The following is a 17,804-nucleotide window of genomic DNA, read 5'->3' as shown; positions in this document are numbered from 1 at the left end:
TTACATTGTTTACCGTCTTCAATGTATCGTAAAAACTAAATATTGTTAAAAATATTTGAGATTTTTTAAATTTTTATTGGTGTATAAAATGATATTTTTAATAAAAGTCAGATTTCCTACACATATTATAACCGTACGGATGTGACAGAATTATTATTTCAACTGTAGTTTGAAAAATATTATCTTTTAAGAAATTATAATATTTTATTAGTGATGATGGAGTTAGCTCAGCTTCCGCGGGGCCCTGTGCAGGGGCACCGGTTGCACTGCCCTTGCACCGGCCCTGGGCATATCATATAAATGTATGGTTTACGACGGGTATTCGTTATAAACCTAAATGATTAAAATATTGTGCGCACTATATTATTATAAGGACGGGTCCCTTTTCCTTCGAAAGTGAGATACCGTTTTCCTCCACGAAAAAGGTTAGATTCCATTTTCCTCCAAATATTATAAAATATTTAGCAGGCACCATATAATGTGATGTATATAGTGTCGTGTTATAAAGGGAGAGTAACAGAGGTTTATGTAACGCCGTAACTTTGATCAAGCCTAATGAATATAAGTACATATTTTATTTTATTCATAATGTTTATAATTTACAGATCGTGAGTTGTCTCCGTCTTACATACGCATAAAATAGAAAATTGAACGTTCTGTATAATTCGTTGAACTTTGTTATGTTTAATTTTGAAGTGAATTGACCTATTAACAAATCTAGAAGTAAGAATATTATCTAGTGACGACATTGGTTTTTTTATATTTAAATTTTAAAGCAAATTATGAGCTAATTGTTGACGTCCTCTCAAAAATATATTCATTATTATTATTATATTCTTAATTTCGTACATTGGAGGAAAATAGAATGTATAGGAAAATGGCATAGAATTTCCCAAGTGTAAGGGTCGTCCATCAGGTCGCTCTTTATGCTGGAAAACAATTACTTGATAAAGTAAGATTTTCAAATCGAAATACCAAACACGAATAGTGCAGAGTCTGTAATATATTATAATATTATATAGGACTACCGACTAACGCAAAACTGCAGAAGTCACACAGGGTGTTATCGTCACGACGACGAATAACATAATAATTTGCTTTTTCGGAATCCGAAAAGTGTTACAATATAGCCTATAATAATGCGATATATTTTTTTTCCCAAAAACGTTGTGTCGGAATATTTTATGTGGGTGTACATCACTTGCTGAATTCTGTAAAATCTAATTATAACAGCCAGTGCTCACAGCTTACAGCTGAAAAAAATCATACTGCGTCTATAATAATAATATACCTATACATAGTATACAGGGTGATTCATAAAGCGTAAAACACTCATTATCTCAAAAAGTATTAATGTTTTTGAAAATATTTTTTTACATAGTTTCAATTTGTTAAAAATGTTTTTGTTAAAAAATTATATTTTTAAATATTTTTTATCCATATAATTTTCTAAGTTTTTACTTTTTTGAATGACAGCATAGAGTTTTAAATTCATATTCCAAAGCAGAATATTTTTCTAAGTATTTTGATACATAAAAATCTAATTTAGGGCACGTAGTCTATGAGGTATAAGCATTTAACGTTTAGATGGGCGGAGTGGAGTGGTATGGGGTTACCCCGCAAATGTGTGTCCACTACTCCGCTTGTCTAAACCTTAAATACTTATAACTCGTAAACTACTCGTCCTAAGTCCGATATTTTTGTGTTAAAATACTTAGAAAAATATTCTGCTTTGGAAAATGAAATTAAAACTCTATGCTGCAATTCAAAAAAGTAAAAAAACTTAAAAAATTATAAGGACAAAAAATATTTAAAAATATAATTTTTTAATAAAAACGTTGTTTTTTTTAACAACTTGAAAAATATTTTCAAAAACATTAATACTTTTCGAGATAATGAGTGTTTTACGCTTAATAAACCGCCCTGTATACATCAATAAAATGACGGGCGTCGTGTATGCAGCGAACGTGCATATATTATATCGTATGATATTATACAATATATTATTATATCGAGTATTGTTAAGGTACACCGACCAGACGTGTGCGCGGGCGTGCTCGTACACACATAATAATAATAATATCACATTATATCACAATATCATACACATGTACAGGGCCGTGCGACGCGAACGCGAAATGTATAATATTACATTATTAATATCGTATCGTATCGTATTATGTTATACGTATAATTATTGAATTTTACGCCGCGCGCAGGAAACCTGTCTAACCGTAAGTGGCGGCGGCAGTGGCGTGCGATGTAGCCGTATAGGTCCTACACACACACACACACGCACATTTTATAAGTGTGTAAGTCCGTTGAGCAGTGGCGGCCCGGCCGGCGTATGTATAGGTACACGCGCGCCATAAATCGATTTCGGGACGGGTAATTAATGGCGACGGGACCGGTGAACCGAAAATAACATAATCGCGACCGATACATCGCGTGCGTGTACCTATACATGTATGGTAGGTAGTAACACACACACACACACACACACACACACACACACACACACACACACATAAATAAATATAATATACAACTTGTATGGTTATAATGATTGTGCTGTTACATTATATTGTTATTATCGTTCGTCGTAGGTATATATAATATGGTTGCAACCGCACGCTTTTGATCTTAGCCCTAAAAAAGTCGATAGCCAAAAACCGCACAGCCTATCGGTCATTGTACAATAAATTACCGTACATTAAACGTACTATATATTATGTACTATTGTTTCAATTTTGGGAAGAATTTTTACGTGACGGAGATCGTATAAAGTTTTTAAAAAACGTCGGCAGTCGGTTTCGGCCAATCGAACTTTGAAAGTTTTAATTGTTTTTAAATTAATATTTAAAATTTTTGAATATACCTATATACAATTTTCGTTTTACATTTTTTTTGAAATTATTGAATATACCTATACATTTTTAAGTTGACATTTTTTTAAAATTGATATTTTAAATGTTTAAATGTATACATTTTTTTTTGATGAACTGTGAGGATAATGAGAACAAATAATTAATTATACATATACATATGCGTTTTTGTTTATCGACCTTTTTGGGGTCAAAATAATAACTGTGTGGTTTTTGGATACGACAATTTTTAAAATTGTGCGGTTTTTGAAGTCAACGATATAATATAATGGTCGTGTTGTTATAGCATTGGCGCAATCAGGGTCTAGGATTTGCCTGACCAAGATTTAGCCCCCCCCCCCCCCAAAAAAAATATCCCTCATTGATTTAGATATAAGCCTCCTATAGGTTATTTTTAATAAATAGTTACGTTAGCCCCCTCAGAATTTTAACCCCAGTTGCGCCTATGGTCGTTAGCTACTTGGTACTTGGTACTTGGTACTTGTTACATATTATTATTGTTATGCTGCGGGGCTCGCAGTGCGAAGGGATGTAAAAACGAATTACCATGTTTTTATTCGATTCATATCATGTGCGAGGTTCACATATTATTATGTGTTTGTGTACCTACATTATTACTGCAGTTCACAGGTATGCCTATAATACTACGCACCTTTTCGTATATTTTAAATCCCGTTCGACCGTTTTGGTTTTGTTCCGGGACCCTACAACCAAAGTGCTGTATAACACGTTTTATAAGTAATTTTTATACGTTTTATAACTTATTAGTATTATTACCTACGTTATTAACACCGTTAAATACAGGCATATATATGTATATTGTACAGTTGTATAAATATTTAGATAGATTGCACAGTACACGTAGATCCGCATATTAATTATTATATAAAATGTATACATTATTATATTGTTATACACCAAGGTAATAGATCGATAATCACAATCAAAAAATACAAAAACCATTGATTTATTTTTTATGAATCAAGTTATACACAGATAATTGTTTACAGCGCCTGCAACGTCTATACGACTATAACATAACCTTACACGGTGGGAATGATGTTTTTAAATTTAGCGGGAAAATTGTACGTCAATAACGGATTACAAAAACGGATGGTATGGTTTCCAACACGCACAATCCGGTAAAAATGGATCCGTTTTACACCGGTTACCGACGGACCGGTGAAAACGGATATTAGTGTGGACCGACCATTGCATGTTTTAGAGTTGAAAATTTGTCGGGTAGAACACATTAGATTGCAACATAATATATATTTTCAACATGAAACACCTACGTTCGTTTGAGAAAACGTCGTATAGCCCCCAGAATTTTATCTGATTTGCACCTATATGGTCACAACGCAGAATAGTTGGTCAAAAACTCAAAAATCACCTAGATCCCCTTAGATTTATATTTTCAACCTCGTAACTTCGTTACAAACCACGAATTATGGTCACATTGAATATTGTATATACTTAAAAACATTCCGGTGGTTTTACCTCGGCTGACCTCGTGTAGATATTATTATACTATAGGCTTACATCATGCCGGCAAAACAATAAACGAAGACAAGACAGCAGCAAACTCAATCGTAAATTTGGCAACAAATATGAGAAACAGCGAAAAAACAGAAATTTTCCGTTTACACCCCGAAAAAAGGAGAATGGAAACATTTGTTGGGAAAAATGTTTTGGTTTTTTATTCGCTGTTCGCACTGCACAGACAAAACATATTATTATATTATGCTTACAAATACAATTTGTCGGATGTCACGTCAACACCTGTTTAATCCAAATAGACATGTGTTGCCAAAAACAATGAACAAAACATAAACCCTTTGATGTTTTTCGCTTTTTAGTGGACGCGTGAAAATGTCTCAAGAAACACGAACATATAGTGTTGCCAGAATGGGATTATGTCGCGGAGTTACAATCACTCTGTCTGAATATTGATAAGGAAACGGAAATTTGCTGTTTGGCAGCTTGGTGCATACCCGACATTATATTATAGGTGCCTACATTATAACTCACAGATATAATCGATATTGATATCTACATACCAAGTAGTTATATACTTATTAGTTTATTGCTATAAAGTATAAATTAATGATTGTACCTATAATACCACACGTGCATCCGTATTACCGGTCCAATAATGATAACCGATGTAATTATGTTTCTCAATAGTAAATAACGAGAACGCGTGCTTACAGGTACCTAAAATAGTACCTACATACGTGCTGCGATCAATTGCGCCAAATATTGATGGTAACATTAATGCACATAAGCTCGTTTATATAATATTACGCTGTATAAGTAATACGTGCAAAGTAGGTACCTAATAATGGATAATTTGTTTCAAGTTGAACACCGTAGACATTATTATAAACACATTAATAATAAAATCATCGGTCTTGTGCGTCAAAATCCTACAGTGGCATTGGCATATTGTTAACACTGTGCGGAGCGGGTCCGTAATATTAGTTGATAAATTATACAGCAATATATTATATAGCAATACCTTCTGAAGCCTTCTATCCTTCTCAAAGTGTTAAAGGATACTTCCTATGTACTACTCGTTCACAACCGTCAACCGTACTTAGATATATATATATATATATTATTACGATGAGAAATAATGCTTATACAATTTGTATTGCTGCACTGCGGTATAAGACGTATACAAATCCGAATTTCTACTACGTGGTCAGAAATGAGAATTCATTGATTAGAGTTGCATTAATTTTTGATGACATTAAATCAAATCAAATGCTACTGCACGCTGAACGGAAAAAAAAAACTATATTTACTCTATAGTTTAGGTCAGGTCTATTTGAATCTGAATATCAGGCAACGATATAAATGAATATAGATTAATAGACTAATAGATATTATTACCAATTCGACACATTATAAGGTACGCACTATTAAAATATAAAAACATATTTATAACATTATCTACACATTACGTGTGGAATTTTAAGTAATAATTTAACTGAATAAAATTATAAACTATTTGGCTTATATTACTATACGTCTGCGAATTGAGGTCTGTTGTTGATATCAACTAGAAAAAAATAAGTCCCTTCTTTATACATTTTTTTTATTCATAATTTGCAGAGTAAATATGCATTATGAACGGATTAAATGGGGAAGGTATGCTTGGTGAATCACCGTGTATATTATTTTTTAAACATGAGAACATTAATGCTATGATAAAAAATGTAAATAATTTATATCATGTTTGTTCTAGTAAATATTTTTAATTACTTACACCTTTTTGGATCGGTAAAAAATACACAAATTGTTATTCTATATTCTATAGGTATATTCTTAGTTGAGTTCATAGTTATTTGGGTTTTGTCGAAGTAAATTTCTATACACTTACCTCGTAGATTGCGAATATCTGTAGGTACAAGGGAAAAATTAATTCAAATTTAAATTTCGAAGATTATAGACACATACCGTTATCAAATAAACTGTAAACAAAACATGGAAAATGTTATTTTTATACCTATATGTCTATACTCTTAATACTCTATAGTCTATGTCAGTAGTCTTTAATAATTACTCGTCTGTTTGAGGTCCACACCACTCACCGTTTCTATCAACGGTGTACCTACAATTTACATTTTTCGGTAATAGCATAAGAGCGAGTCTCATTTGCATTGAAAAAAATTTTGATCCTTGGTTATTCTGTTAAATATCTCGGGTGTTTAGAACTCGACGCTATACTCATAATATGCGCTCTTCAAATACATTGTAATATCTCTAGTTTTCGTGAAAAACCATAAAATAGTATACGGCCGTATGTTTGTTTTATTTTGAAAAACTTCTGACAATAAAGTATTAAAATGTATTGACCAAATTACCACTTGAGGTTTATATAAAAATAATAATCATCATTCATTTTATAATATAAAACCGTGAAAGTTGTTTGTAATTTAAAACATTATGTCTGCCGGTTTGTTTATTGTTAATTTTTATTGACCCTTGACAAATCGATAACTTATTATCTATAGTTATTACTGTAATATAAGTACCTAAATACATGTGTAGCGAAAATTGCAATTCTTCGAAATGTTTTTATGATCTTTATTTTTGTTTGGGATAGCAAATTTCAACTTTTGTGATGATTACAATATGAAGCATATATGAAATATATTGGAAAAATTATACAAGGTTGGGAGGTTAAAATGCTAATTTATTCATTTTATTATATACATATAGAGTTCAGACATGTAATGATGTTATCATTATTTTTTGAATTAAAACAGCGTGTAATATTTGCATAATAAAACAAGTGGATATTAAAAAATAACATTATTAATGATTGCTCTAATGGCATTGTACGTTTTTAAAGTCATCCAAGGTCATTTCTCGCTATTTTATAACATTTTACGACCATAATTACGTTGGAATAATGATAATTCAACGAATAATAATTGACATACTTGTTATTCGACTATTGAAAATCATGATAGCAATATTTTGAATATATATAATAACTGCATATAGTTCATAAACATTGTATAAATACGTTTCTAACCTAACTTGTTACAGTTAAATTATCGATATATCAATTTCATATTTAATCGCGTGTGCAGGATGTAGATATAATAATTTTTACTGGGTACGTATTACCTTTTCTACAAGTAAAAATGTATGTATTTTTGTCTATTTATCTGATTTCCTGTTTTAAAATATTATAATTTATAACTGACCTGTTATACTGAGAAAAAAATTATTATTTGTAAATGTATTTACACCAAAAGAAGTAAAAAAATAAACTTAATTATGTTTTTTTTTTTTTTAATAACACCACGATAGCGTGCTTAAAATTAGTCATTGCTCGTATTGTGCTGCTGTACCATAATGGGAATTCAGCCAGATCTCTGTACAACAGTCAACAGGTACATAAATTACAAGTAAAAAATGTAATATATATATATATTGATATAATAATAAATTACTAACGTTATTACTTATTAAATATATTTTCAAAATTTCAACCGATCCAACCAACAGGATACGCTGTCACAATATTATTTTCAATAGTACCTAACTACTGAATATACCCCTGAATATACATTTTATTGGATCAACATACAGTTAAATCTAATACTGTGATAATAACATTGATAATTTACATGTGCAATAATTTTTCAAATAGGTACCTAAACACGTTTCGATATTTTTCATGATTCTCTCTGTTTATTACAGATAATTTATTTTTTAACATATTTTTTATTCAGGCTATATGATGTACGCGAGTTGAACAACAAGCTTAATTGATACATGTATTTGTATATATATTGTGCACAATGAAAACGAGTGAAGAGACCTAACCCCAGAGATTCATCGTCGTAAAATAGTTACATAGGTATACATAATATTATGCACATTTAATAACTATTGTATATTACATTACACATTAATTAGATATATTAACGTGAATTAAAATTACTCATTACTCGTTATAATTATCACGCTATGCTATATTAAAATTAAGTAATAATTTTGAATACATCAAAATTAAAACGTAATACATTATATAAATTAGGTAGATAAATATGATAAATATAGATGTGATTCTAATGCTATATACACCTGATACATAGATTATTGATTTAAAATATAAGTTGTTCATTTGTAATTATTTATTATACACAAACATTAAATTTACACAAGATAATGAATTATTATATCGAATCACGTGGCAGATTTTAATAAATTACATATTTTTTTAAAATAACATGGGACTTCAAACTAATCCCACTATTTTTGTAGGTAACGTAACATTTTCGTTTAATTTTATTCAACAAATAAATCATACATATATGTTTATATCATTATATATATAGGTACTGTACCTATATTAAAATATAATTAAATGGAATTTTATCTAGATAGCTCGTTCATTATCATTTTATTTTTTTTTAACAGGTTTGATGAAATTTTAAAAATACAATCAATCCGAAGACCAGAGTTCACCGGATTTAAATGGTGTATATAACATTTAAAATCAATCAGCAGCTTATTTTTTTTTAACAGTGTATTTTATAGTAATTCAAGAGTTTAAATAATCTTGTTTTTGACGAATATATTATGTAAGTATACATTTCAATGGTGTTGCGCTCTGTAATGGAATAGATTAATGATTATCGTCAGTAAAGCATATTTTTTATCGTCTATGCCGTTAGTGGACTTGATTGTGTAAGCTTTTAACACTTTGGTGTATATACATATTTCAATATTTTCCAAAAGATAAGTACTAAAGTACATCTGAGTGGCCTGTCATAAATATTATCAATATTTGTATTGGAAATAAATTCTACAGTTTGAATAAATGTTAATACGAGAACCTTTCATAAATATTAATTACTGGTTACAGGTGTCGGTGCCTGATATTGTAAACTATAAAAAACGACGACAAATGCACAAAAGTGCGCTGACACATCCACTTAAACTACAAAAAAATGTTTATTGTCTTATGTGCCTTGTACTAATTACCGTTTAGTGAAGTTAACCCAAAATTAAACCTACAGATAGGTTATAGCCTACGTACTATCTATCCATAATACGAGCTATACAGGGTTTTGGAATATTGTTTGCGCTTGATATACTAATGATATTTAAACTGAAAAGATAAGTTTGTATTACATTATATTATATAGATACAAGCTGATATCATCTATTACGAATAAAACATTATTTCAGAATGTACATTATACTTCTGGTAATGACACATATAGTACCATTGTATTATCGTACAAACTAAAACTATAAATTATAATTTGAATGATGTACAATACTATGAAAAATAAGTACCTAACTTATAATCTATGACTAGTTTGTAGAATATGTACACTTCAATTATGCATATTGTCTTATATATATAATACACACTTCGTTTATATACAATGTACGTCATTAATGGGATATATTATACGTACATGCATCGAGTCCGAACAAAACAGTTTAAATAAAACAGTTTAATGCATGTCCTTGATGTTAATGTACAATATAGGAGATCTGAAAGCCATATAGAAGCTATAAACTTACAATGAACAAAAATAATTATATAATTATTTATTATAATATATCATAATATTTTATGAAATTATAAGCTACTAATTATAATTTTCTACCACTCTCTGCCAATTACAGAATCTACTAATTATAAGTATTATTATTGGCTCAAATATTTGTACTTTTGTACACACAAAATCAATAAGCTAATAAAAACCTATACGAAACCTATGAAAATAGTATCTATGAAGAAAATTGTACCTATATTGATAAGTCACGAACGTGTAGTTACATTGTAAATTTTATCAAGTACACGGGAATTTTAAATGGTTTTAATTATCAAATTATAGTGATGCAGTGACGCATTACATTATAATGTTATTATCAAACTATATCATCTTATATCCAGTTTTCATGTGGGTTAAAAAAGTTTAGTTAGGTCTTTAGGTAGGTTAAGTAATTTTTCCTGTTAGAAAACAACAAAATTAGGTATAAAATGTGTAAAATTAATTGTTCCAATGCTGTTTAATAAACAATATCATCAAACATCATAAAAATGTATTCAGTTCAGATTTTCGGAAATCTTTATAGGCTACCTATATATATATATATATATTTTTTATGTAATTGTAAATTGGTATTGAACAGCGGGGGACACAAAGTATATGTAACAATGAACAAATTCCATAGAAAAAAAATGTCTTGATTTAATGCTATAGTTTTTAATTTTTAAACAAAATTTTTACAAACGAACTATAAGTACATTTTATTAAAATTTAAGAGTTCTAGTAGTATAATACACATTGAATATTAATGACGAATAAATAAAAATGTATAATATTATAGGTAAGATATATTGGCTTAGTATAAAATATGTATTGAAAAAATTATGAATATTGATGAATGAAGCCCTAAGTAAATTTAATTTTTATGTAACCCACACCATTTTTTACAAATACCTACTCATAATTTGAAAAGTTGCAATATAACAATTATATAGCAATATATACCTAACCCGGGTTTTGATCAACCCTGTAAAAATTCCCGCCGTCATTTTGAAATTTAAAAATACTCATATTAAACATAGGTATACTATTATATCCAAATAGATCTATGTATGAGACAATATTTATATGTATAGCTTCTGAATTCCCAGTCAAACTTTAACAGTTAAATGTAACGTTTATCATTTTTTTTTGTTTGCAACGCATAAAAATCAACTGTTACTGGTCACTTTGCTGTGCAGGAATTACGCCAGTCCATAATATATATACATACGCAATAGTGATTGCACCAATCCTAACCTAACCTAACCAATAGGTCAAATTTGTGTGGCACCGGTGGAAGACATAATATGTAGCGCCAAAATTAGATGAGAAAAAAAATCGTATCGTACGAAAGCGCCAAAGTCCTAGGTACCTACCTGTGTGCCATGGTTTAAATTCTCATTGATTACTTGTATACATATTATAATTTATTATTGAAATTTTTTTTATAAAATCATATTTATATGTATATCATAGCGATTAACTACTTATATAATATATTCATTTTTGGCGCAAATTATATGTCATTTTTTGGGCATAACAGCGGTATATAATATTAGATTGGCGCTTATGTCGTATAGCCTGTGGCACAAAGAACGCGATGTATGTATATTGTACACGATATATGTTCTTAAAGTTTCCGGGAAACGGAAGTAATAAACCGACGAATTCGAGAGAACTTCGATGCGGTGAACTTGACATGCGCCGCCGCCGAGTCGGACGTGAGGTTCAAACCGTTCGAACGCACACTGGCCCTTTGACTACTCTCCTCCCACCCATCGCCACCCCCCCGTCACACCATAATGTATAGACTCCTGCACAGCGAGTGCCTAATGGAAAGTAATCCGAATATCGTGTAAATCCCTTTAGACAGCGCACGCCGCTGCGGCTGTGAATGCGCAAAAGGGGACTGGCGTGTACGGCGCAGCGGCGGCGTTTCGCACTTAATAAAATATTTAATTTAGGCAAAGGGGACTGACTGACTGCTGCAGCGTGTGGCGTATAGTGCAGCAATGTGTACAGTTATCCGCCTATATATATATATGTATATGTAGACATTAGACAGTGGAGGTTAACCATGTACTCGTAAATAAATAATACACAGTACCTAATATACATAGTATGTGTAATGTGTATATATATATATTATATATACCAGACACTGAGATGATACCTATATATACTGTCTTATGTCTATACCTATATTATATTTTAATATGCATAAATACACATATTTTTGATATTTTTAAGTCTGTAACGATATACCATAAAAATGTAATACCATCATCCCACCTATAGCATTCACTCCCCCCCCCCCCCCCGTGTCTTATATAATACATTTTTTAATCATAAATATTATATATGTGGGATAGATTCATATTGAGGAAAAGTTGGTGATAAAATACAACTTGGTTTGGCTTAAAAATAGTAATAGGCATATTGTGTTATAATTTAATCTCTTATATTGCAACCTCCCTAACCTAAACTAAATATTTATTAAGTCATACCTAGGCTACCTAGCAGATCGTAATTTCCAAGTCTGCTATATGGGTCCACTGTGTCTCTAATGTAGTCTATGTAAATGCAAGGTGCTGGTCTTGAGGGAGGAATAGAGGAGAAGATCCGCGATATAGAGTAAGACACTATAAGACCCAAGAAAAGATTGATTGACGTGGAATATAAGAAGATTTAAAAAGTCTTGGAGTTGAGAACTGGAGATAGGCAGGTGTCAAAGTGTATAGTAATGACGGCAAAAAATCTTAAAGAGTATAGTCATGCCAGTAGAAGAAGAAAAATAATTTTCTGATATATCACCTTCTAACCTAAGATACGAGCATATTTTTATTTTATATTCACATCTATTATTTTAATTTAAATATAAGTAATAGATAATCATTTATTAACTATAATCTATATTAATATAAAAATAATTAAAAGTTTAAAACTTAATCTATGAAATTCGTTATGGTAAAATTAATCAAAATATTAGATATATACCTAAGTACATATATTTTTGTAATTCGCATAAATATTAAATATACAGCAACTAAAGTAAATAATATATTGAACTAAATTTTTCATTAAATAAACATATTCTATAGATATACATACTATATACAATAGGTCATATTTATGGCTTGGCTACATTACCAGTGGAAAAATGTACAAACATATTTTAAATGTTGATAGCTAAAAAATGTAGAAAAATTAAATGTATATAATGTAGTGCGGATGTATTGATATGTGAATAGAAATGTATTTATTTTGTTTAAAAATAAACTAGTCCAACAATTAGTCCGTAAAATTATAAATGTTGTGTTCTTTATTATAAAAATAATAAATTATCAAAATTAATTGTATAGGTATATTTCATTGTAGATATCTACCTACCTTATTTATTATTTTTTATTTACCTTCTGTAATTTCTACGTCGTCACTGTTGTTCACTTATTATAATTTAAAGTAATGAAGAGATAAAAAAATAAGAACATTCCAAGATAATAGGTAGGTACTTAATTATGTTTATATTTTTTTCAAATATGTATGTGGCCAATGCAGGGCATTTCTAAACCTCGCACTGACGCCTCAATAGGATCCTATTGTATACAAGCTATATCTACATAGTCTAAAATTGCATAAAATATATAATACTATTGAAATGGACACATATTATGCTTTTCTAATAATTATACATTTCACTATTCGCCAGCCAGTAGCTATTATACGTACAAGCTATATAACTTTCAAAACCTTAAAGTTTCTTTTATTTTTGGAACGTGTGTAAACGCATTTAAACCGTAAAATTAAAAACAAGTTAGGCACAAGTGCCAGTTACTTAAACTTTAGGACTACTATTTAGTAAAACAAAAAAAATTCTAGAATAATTGATAATGTCGCCAGTTGACATAAACTAAAATGAATTCGAGATACAAAATATAAAATATTAATTGTATACAAAATACAATATATTCAATATATTGTCATTAAATAAATCGGTATATTATATAATAAACTATTGTCTATATTACTGTTGAGTATATAATATAATATATTGTTTATCGAAAGATTTATTAAATATTCGTAAGATAATTTCTCAGTAGAAATGATCACCATTATAACCATTGTTAAAGTCAAATTTCACATGTTCTTTATGATAGATGTAAGCATATAATTGAAAGCTGTAGTTATGGTACGAGGAACAAACTAATAACTAATATAGAATAGTACAAATTTTAGAACTCGGAAAAAATGTATTTATTACGCGTTACTACAATTTTATATCAAACGATATATCTAATATTGTACATATTCATATTATAATAAGTATTCACATGTATAATATAACTACGAAATTACTTTATATTTTGTCAGACATTGTGTAAACGTGTTATCGACAAACGTGAGTAAACCCGAATATATCATTCGATATCACATAAGTCACACAAGTCTATAGTGTATTAAAACCATATATTTAACCGTACAAAAACGATATTTATTTGATTTTCGGATTTCAATCGATAAATCCTATGTTTTTAAAACACATTACCATGTTATTATTAACATGTTTACATTAACGTATTTTTACTATATAGTTATTCACTGCAGGGAACGTGTCGTTAATCATCGTATTATTTGTACAATCGATAAATATTAATACCATTGTCTGTGCAGTATTTTTTCAGAAAATCATATATATATATACGCACATAATATATACTGAAAAAAAAACGTATAGGTATTGTGTATAATAATAATAATAATAATAATAGTATGTTCAATATGCATCGTAAAACCCTTGGGGGAAAATGAAATAATATATGTTGTAAAATAAAATGAAGTTTTTCTCGTATATAAATGGAGGTTTATAGTAGGGGGTACGAGTAGTTTTTTTTTTTATTACATCGCAGAGGGTCGTATATAAAATGACGAATTTGTTCGTTTTTATGTACAAAACTGTATATATGTGGGGGAGAACTTTGACCGTCGTCATCGGCGGCGGCGGATCGATGTTTATGCATTTTCCTCTCCCTCGACCGTTCTCCCCGACGGTTCACCCTTCGCCCACACGTTTAAACACGATGAACGCGAATTCCCAATCATATAATCTATCACTTTTTTCCACGCACACACACAAAAAAAAAACAGCATTTTCCGGTCCTTTTATTCAGAACGCTGTTGGTATATATATAATATATTATAATATAACAGCAGCAAAAACAGAGCATAAAACCAATATTGTTACGTTGCACGTTGTACAGATTGCGTAATGAAACAGACGAAAAAATAACAAAAACATTTTTTCGTGACAAATAATCGTAAATATAATGTTGTAAAAAATAGTACCCATCGCGTGTGGGTACAACACACCAAGACAACTTTATGTACTTTTTCTCGGTTTGTACACGTGCGTGCAACATGATAATAATATAATAGCTGTTATATAATAATATAATAAATTATATTTGATTTAAATTTACGGGGAAAAAATAAACATTTTAAGACTTTCAGTGTGCAATAGACCCAGTATACGCATAGTTACCTATTATAGGTAGGTACTACAAAATATATCGTGTTCAGTTTTTAATCCTAAAATTGTTATATGCGTGTATACTGCGCGAATAACGAGAGATGAAAAAACATATGTGTTAGATACATATTTTATACAATGGATCGTTGCATAGTATGTATAATATTGCCAAACAATAATATTATATAATATATTGTATAAGTGCGTAAAACAATGCATAAAGTATAATCTGTATAATATATTGTAACACTATAATATAATGCAGTATTTCGTTAAAATGAGATTTTTAACACAGATTAATAATTACTAAAACCGCTCATATTTCTAATTAAACAGAATAAGGTAAGGGACTGTTGCGGTATAGTCGCATATAGGTAACATTCTAGTCAACAACCTTTCATAATAATTACTTAAGCTACGGCGATAATGTGCAGTCATGTACTTTGTATAGTTTGTACTTTGTACTTACTCTAGGCTCTAGCGTCCATAACTTCTTTAAATTTATATCAATAGTCTTTCATTGTACTAGATAGAAGTAGTACTCGCTCTAAGACGTTTTCACGCGACTTATATAAAATATTTTTGTTATCATTAAACCGCACGATATTGTTGCGTAACTAGAATTTTATTTGATAATGAGATGCGTAATTTTCACATAATGTATTTACAACAGAGTAACAATGTCTTATGTATTTATAACACGGTTAATCACAGAATAATTATATGCAGTATAATTATATGCTACCTATAACTTATAAGTTACTGTTATAGAGTGTTAAGTGTGTAAAACAGTTTAAAAAGATAGTGAAGCTAAAAAAAAAACCCTGTTCCTATTAGTATATAAAATAATCAGCTAAAAGTTCGAAGCAAAATGTATTGTTATTTATTTATGTATGTGTTTTTCAAATCATATTATGTATCTCCTACATAAATAAATTATAGCAGCTGTGTTGAAGAAGTTGAAAACATTAAATTATTGGTAATTTTTACGTTATATTTACATCAGTTTTTGCAAAATGTATTTCATTGAGGTATATTTTTTAGTAATTTTTAAATTCGCCATTCAGTTAGGAAGACTAAACACGTGCATTGCCTTTAATATCGATAGTTTTGAATAAAACTATACACGTTAAAAAGTAATTGAATCTATTATTTATAATAAAAGATAATAATAATGCGTTCATAAAGAGTTTAACGAATGAACAAGTCTTTTAATGTTCGATGAACGAAATCCCTGGTCACTGGATCATTCTTCAATTGAACATTTAATCAACCAATGATTTCGATTAACAATGCCCGCATGTTGTACGTAAATAAATAAGGACATGGCTAAATTGATGTAATCATTATTGACGCTTCCTAATTTTAAATCACGTATTATATAATCAGTGTTAACTCTATAAGATGCGATCTTTATCGAAAATTATGTTTTTTCTCATGGAACCATCCAATTATATGATACTATTTAATTCATTAAACATTTTATTAATCTATTGGGTATTTAGTAAAAAAAAAATTTTTAATATACATGCATTATAAAACTGCACATCAATCAAATATCCAATATTAATCATAATTATTTAAAATTTAAATACCTTTATTCGTGCAGTTCGGCAGCTGAACATTTGTGACGAACATTTAAATTTATTGCTAAAATTTTTTCATACAAAAATTGTACTCCAAATTAAAGATGGATTTAAAAAAATCGTACAGTTATGTGCGTATTATAATAGGTATATTATGACATTTAAATATATTTTGTGAGGTCCAAATAATGGGTTATTTAGAAATAATTCACAAATACAAATATAGTGGCTTATATTTACATATTATATTATATTAACTATAACCCCCACTTCCTTAGTTTATAAGTTAATTTAGTTTATTCTCGTTATTTTATAGCCGTCTATATGATTTGTTATATTGAGTATATTGTTATATTATTATGTTATATATGTACCCTTTTTACCTGGGCGTAAGCCCGTTAATATGTAAAATAAAAATAAAAATGTAAACTATAAAGAGACAATATTAGATGGAATTAAGAGGACGTTATACCCGCATGTGTTGTCTCCGTCTTACAAGTGCGTAACATAGCAAATTTTACGCTCAGCAAAACACGTGTAGCTCCGTAATTTAAAAATTAGAGTGAATTTACCTCTTATAAAATCTAAAGATAAGATTATTATCTAGGCGACCTCGTGGGTTTTTTAGTATATTTTAATTTTAAAGCGAGTTCCACCCACGATGTACAATACCACTTAAATCTAATCTCCGATTGGACTCAAAAATGGAAAATTAAAATAAACGAAT

At 29.4% G+C, this 17,804-nt stretch overlaps 1 long non-coding RNA gene across 2 annotated transcripts; it reads left to right on the top strand.

Moving 5' to 3' along the window:
* The first annotated feature begins 7,433 nt into the window (after positions 1–7,433).
* LOC132949706 (uncharacterized) lies at positions 7,434–9,079 on the top strand. 2 transcript variants are annotated; one of them, XR_009665126.1, is made up of 4 exons: positions 7,434–7,798; positions 7,914–8,058; positions 8,141–8,268; positions 8,832–9,079. It is a non-coding gene; the product is annotated as an uncharacterized LOC132949706 (long non-coding RNA). The 2 variants fall into 2 exon arrangements; XR_009665125.1 differs by lacking the exon at positions 7,914–8,058.
* The last annotated feature ends 8,725 nt before the right edge of the window (positions 9,080–17,804 follow it).

Source organism: Metopolophium dirhodum, chromosome 7 (genome assembly GCF_019925205.1).
Source record: "Metopolophium dirhodum isolate CAU chromosome 7, ASM1992520v1, whole genome shotgun sequence".
Lineage (NCBI taxonomy): Eukaryota > Metazoa > Arthropoda > Insecta > Hemiptera > Aphididae > Metopolophium > Metopolophium dirhodum.
The sequence above is the reverse complement of the archived record's forward strand: the minus strand, read 5'-3'. Positions and strand labels throughout refer to the sequence as shown.